The following is a 6000-nucleotide window of genomic DNA, read 5'->3' on the forward strand; positions in this document are numbered from 1 at the left end:
CCAGCATTTCCTCTTCTTCTTTTTCCTTCTTTATAAGTCTTTATTAGATCATAAATGTACAGTAGCTTCTTAAGTCTACACAGGCACTCCAGTTTTTTAAAGGAATACATGTAACTGTGTATCTTATTATACCATAATCCTGGATTATAGCTTTTTAAGAATTTGTGAGAAAAATCTTGAAAAGGGTTCCACATATCCCTCTTCCTCTTCTTTGTTTTATTTTCCCCATGGTAATTATTACCCTTTAATGCCAGTTGCTACTTAATTTTTCATTGCACATCCCTCACTGAATGTAGGCTCCCAGAAGGCACGTTTTTTTTTTTTTAATATATGATTCTGTTTTGATCACTGTGTGTTCCTAACCCTTTGAACTGACATGTACTAGGCATACATACAGTAAGTGTTAGCTAAATGAATGATTACAAATACACAAGAATGCTTGCTTATGGGGAAAGAGAATGGGAGTGGAGATTTTGGGTAAAATAGGATAAAAAACATAAAAGCAAAAGTCCTGGGCCTTGTGTGGACCAGTGATGATGATGCCAAAAACTGAGTCAACCCTCCACACCCAAGGCGACAGCAACACAGTGTTTACAAAATAGTCAAGTTGGTAGCCTCAGGGAAATCTTTGAGGTTCTTTAACTAAAACAAGATCATAACTTCCTGGTAAGTGGTCTTGAGCTTGTTGCTTGGCGTTAACTGAACTTCTAGTTATTTGTAGCTGAGAACAGAAATTGCGGGGTTCAGTTTTTCCTGCTTTACTACTTGAGATTCTGTTTGGCTTGTAAATTACCTATAGTTGTTTGAAAGCATCAGTTCTTTCCTAAATACCTATTTGTCACTACATACACTTAGTGTCCCAGTCTTGTACTATATCCAACATAAAAACTCAAATCTCTTTTAGAACATTCTCTATTGAAAGTTTTTATTATTGTCATAAACATTGAACTTGATGACTCTTTAAAATAGTGCCCCATTTTTTTTTTTCACTCCAGAGATAGAACTCATAGAAATCAACGTAATCTTCATATCACAAGTTCATCCTTTTATGGGACTTTAAAAAATCCAGGATGGCAGTTTAAGAGTCAAAGTAATGAGAGAGTCTTTTCAGGTACTTCTGATACTTTGCGTGCAGATATAAAACACAAGAGTTACACTTTTCATAACATGAGCTCACTGAAATGTCTAAGGCTATATCATGTTTGATGCTACGTCAATTTTGAAAAATAGAAATATGATTTACCTTGAACTCCTTTGCAGCAGTCTGGGGACTTTTTCTCCCCACACTGTAGTGGAACCTTACTGCAGTGACCAGATGTTATTTCAGTTTCCTGGACACTGTTGAATAGCATTGCTTAGCAGTGTCGATGTGAATGGAAAATTTGCTAACATAATTAACTTTTGTTAAATTTATGTTATCACTATCTGCCAGAAGCAAAGAGGTTATTACAAGGAAAACATGTCTTTCAGAAAACTGAAAGAGCCAAATTGGGGGCACAAATAACCTACAAACAGTAGACTATAGGAAGTCAAAAGAGATTTTTGCCAAAGAATGTAAAAGCCTACAAAGCTAGAAGGAAGAGTTCTTAAGAATAAATCAGAGGCAAATTGATTAGAGATTAGACAGATATTATTGACTGTGATTCAAAAGGTCAACTTAGTGGTCCATAGAAAATAGTGGAGCAACAGAATTCATCTTCTTCCTCAGGCTTAAAAAAAAATGTTAGAGGGATTACTACTCCCAAATACTTCCCTGAAAGAAATGAGCTGGAACCACTGTATCAATTTTTGGACCACACTCACAATATTCTAGGCCAAACTGACAAAAAAATAAATGCAGATAAATCACTGTGATTGCAATAGCATAAAAGAGATTCAAAGACCTAAAAAACGATATGGAGAGCTAGAGGCCATAACGTGGATCCTAGCATTAAAAATAGGCTGCTGGTCTGGCAGATTAGCAAAATACAAAAGTAGCTTATTCAAAACAAGGGCTCAAAATGGTTGGCAAGAGATTATAGGCCTTATAGCTTCCTTTTATGCCAAGTAAGCAAATGGAATCTAAAATAAAGTGTTGGTTCACTGAACACTTGTCAGCTGGGGCTCTGCTGATCTAAGCTGTGTTGTGCTGTGCTGTACGGATCCCAGTATAGGTCTGTGGTTGGCTAGGGGACCTCTGTGCTATATGTATGTGTTTTGGTGGCCATGCTACAGGGCAATAGCTGTACAGTGGAAGAGCTTCTTCTCTTGGCAATGGCAAAATTATTGGCGGCCAACAGGAAATATGAGAGGGATCTTAACATTTAGTCTTAGAACTGGCACACTGTCATTTCCTTTTAACTATTTCATTGGCCAAAACGATTTCATGACTAGCCCCAAAGTCAAGGCGTATGGAATGAGACCCTGCCCGTAGAAAGGCTATGGCAATGGTAGATGAAGACAGGTTTGAAGATTTTTATTTTAACACAAAGGCATATTTTATCAGTGCCCATGTTTGCCATTGTGTCTTTCTTCCCATTCCTTCTGTTTGGATTCAGATTCCTCCTTCTCGATAAAAAGATTCAAGAAAATAAGAATTGATGGGTACTTAACATAAAATATATATACCATAGTCCTAAATCCATCATCTTACTTAAATATGAAATTCTAGAGGCATTTCCACTAAGGTCAGAAACTCAGCAAGGATACCTACTGTCTCTATTACTACTCAGAATTGTACTAGAGATGTTAGCCAGTGCAATTCAACAAGAGAAATCTATTAAAAATAAAAGTTAGTAAAGAAAGAGTAATACTATGTCTATTTACCAGTATAGAAATTGATATCCATGTGTATATGTTTGCCTTAGCTTTGCTTGCTAAGAATGCCTAGAAGCAAGGGAGCCCAATGACCAGTGAGTATATGTAAAATAAAAGCTTGGTTTCAAAAAATAATTATTCAGTAAACAAAATTGTATGCACTCATAAAATACCTGACTTTAGGGCTGGAGATGGGAAAATACATGATGTATCTGGAATATTTTGGAGCTAGTGAGAAAAATGATGGTAATCTGTCAAATGGATACAGGAACCAACTTGAAGGAGCTCTCAGTGGCCTAATCTGGGGAATTTGAACAACAAATCAAATAGAAATATTAATGAATTAAAGCACATACAATAAAGGAATAATATTTGGGTTTCTATATAAAAAATAGGGAGAGGAATAGCTTTTCTTTAAAACAGAATTCCAGCTAATGAATGAAGCAAGAATGACAGCCTTCCATGGAATTCTCCAGGCGAGAGTACTGGAGTGGGTTGCCATTTCCTTCTCCAGGGGATCTTCCCAACCCAGAAATTGAACCCAGGTCTCCTGCATTGCAGGCAGATGCTTTACCATCTGAGCCACCAGGGAAGCCAAATGAAAGTAAAAGTCTCGCAGTGCCGACTGTTTGCGACCCCATGGACTAGTTCTCCAGGCCAGAATACTGGAGTGGGTAGCTTTTTCCCTTCTCCAGCAGATCTTCCCAACTCAGGAATCGAACCAGGGTCTCCTGCATTGCAGGCGGATTCTTTACCAACTGAGCTATCAGGGAAGCCCCAAATAGAAAATTGCTCTTCAGCATATAAGTAGTGGGTGAAAAGATGATGAAAAACAGAGTACTTATGTAATATTAAAGTATCTCTCCAGAAGATATTTATTAATTAAATAGGGGGAAATATCTTTACAGTGGAGAAGCCTGGAAGATGCCACTTAACTGTGTGATTAGAGTTTACATGATCAGTAATTAGACTGATTGGCATCTTGTGCCTCCTAGTATGCCACACTGGGAAGAACATGTCACTTCTGTGGAGTTCTTTCTAAAAATGCGTAGCAGATGTTAATAATGAGAATTCATCACAGACTCGAATAGAGGAACCATCTACAAATGAACTGGTTAGTACTTTTCCAGAGTGCCAAGGTCATCAGAGGCAAAGACTGAAAAACTGCTATTGATAGAAGAAGACTAAGAAGATATTACAGTTGATGCAGCATGTGATTTTTAGATATGATCTTGGACCAGAAAAAGGATGTTAATAGGAAATTGGTGAAATTTGAATGAAGTCTAAATTATTAGATAATGATGCTGTATCAATGCTAATTTTCTGATTCTGATAGCTGTATGGTAGACATGTGAAATATTAGTATTGGGGGAAGCTGGCTAAAGAGTGCCATCATCCTTCCATATCCACGGGAGTTGATTCCAGGAATCCCTGCAGATGCTAAAATCTGTGAATGCTCAAGTCCCTTATTACAATGGTGTAGTATTTACACATAACCTATGTACATCTTCCTGTATATTTTAAAGCATCTCTAGATTACTTATAGTACCTAATGTGATGTTAATGTTATGTAAATAGTTTCTGGTGCTCAGAAATTTTAAGTTTTGATTTTTGGAATTTTCTGGAATTTTTTTCTGAATATTTTCCATCTGCATTTGGTTGAATTTGTGGATACAGAACCCATGGATAGAGAAAGTAACTGTATGCATAAATTCATTGTACTATTTTTACATTTTCATAAATCTGAAATGATTTCATTATAAAATAAATCTTCAAAAAGGAAAAAAGATGACATAGCAAATGGAAAATTCATGACTAGAATATCTTTCATACCTAGAAAGAGATAGCAAGTTTTCACAGAAATAGCATCAGATTTATATCAGGAAAGTCTTTTGGCTCTTTAACCTTACACTAGGCACCTATGAAGAATCCATCTGCAGCATCTCCTGGTTCTCCCAGGAGATGCAAGTTTGATTTCTGAGTTGTGAAGATCCCCTGGAGGAGGAAATGGCAACCCACTTCAGTATTATTGCCTGGAAAATCCCATGGACAGAGGATCCTGGAGGGCTACAGTCCATAGGGTCATGAAAGAGTCAGATATGACTGAGCACAAGATGGATAGAAGGCACTTGAACACTCAGATTCTTTATTTGTAAAATGAGGAATATAATTTGGCCATTTTGAGTATCAAATAAGGTAAAACTGATTTTTTAAATAAAGCCCTTTAATCTATAAATTACTGTACTTGTGGTGGTGGTTGTTTAGTTGCTAAGTTGTATCTGACTCTTTTGCAACCCCATGGGCTATCCACGGGATTTTTCAGGCAAGAATACTGAAGTGCGGTGCCATTTTCTCCTCCAGGGGATCTTCCCTACTCAGGGATCGAACCTGTGTCTCCTGAGTCTCCTGCATTGCAGGTGGATTCTTTACCACTGAGCTATTGAGGCTGAAACCCAGGCCTTAATGGGTAGCAGGGCAAGGTGATACACCTGAGGATAAACCAAATTCCTGCCACATGCATAAAGAAAGGTTTTGGAGTACTTTTAACAGATACAGATAAAGGGCCTGGATCTCCTTATGGAAGGGACCCCAGGAATATATATGCATGAATCCTGGCCACACAGACTAATATGTTTGTCATATGTTTCAGTCTTAATGTAGAAAAAGATGGCAGATTACCATTTGGAAATGTGTTTTTTGGTGACTCTCATCTGGATGGACAAATAATCAACATAGTTTATGCTGTATCCCTGAGCCAGTCAAGAACCTGGCTGTCATGGACAGGCATGTGGCTGGGGCCTTTCCAGCACTGATCCTGGGAGGCCTCCTTGGTTCAGCACCAACACGTGTCCCCTGGGGGTATTCACTGAGGTGCTGGGTTGAGCTCCTGATCTATCTTCTGAACTCTTGATGGGTAGGCCTAGAGTTCTGCTATGTTATTTGTGTTTCTGTGCCTCTGGTCTCAGGAAACATTGGTAAGAGTGGTAACTACAGTATTAATACAGTCAACTCTTGAACAACATAAATGTGAATTGCACAAGTCCACTAAAATTCTGAAAGAGATGGGAATACCAGACCACCTGACCTGCCTCTTGAGAAATTTGTATGCAGGTCAGGAAGCAACAGTTAGAACTGGACATGGAACAACAGACTGGTTCCAGATAGGAAAAGGAGTACGTCAAGGCTGTATGTTGTCACCCTGCT

The sequence above is a fragment of the Bison bison genome, unplaced genomic scaffold, assembly GCF_000754665.1.
Source record: "Bison bison bison isolate TAMUID 2011002044 unplaced genomic scaffold, Bison_UMD1.0 scf7180017864100, whole genome shotgun sequence".
Classification (NCBI taxonomy): domain Eukaryota; kingdom Metazoa; phylum Chordata; class Mammalia; order Artiodactyla; family Bovidae; genus Bison; species Bison bison.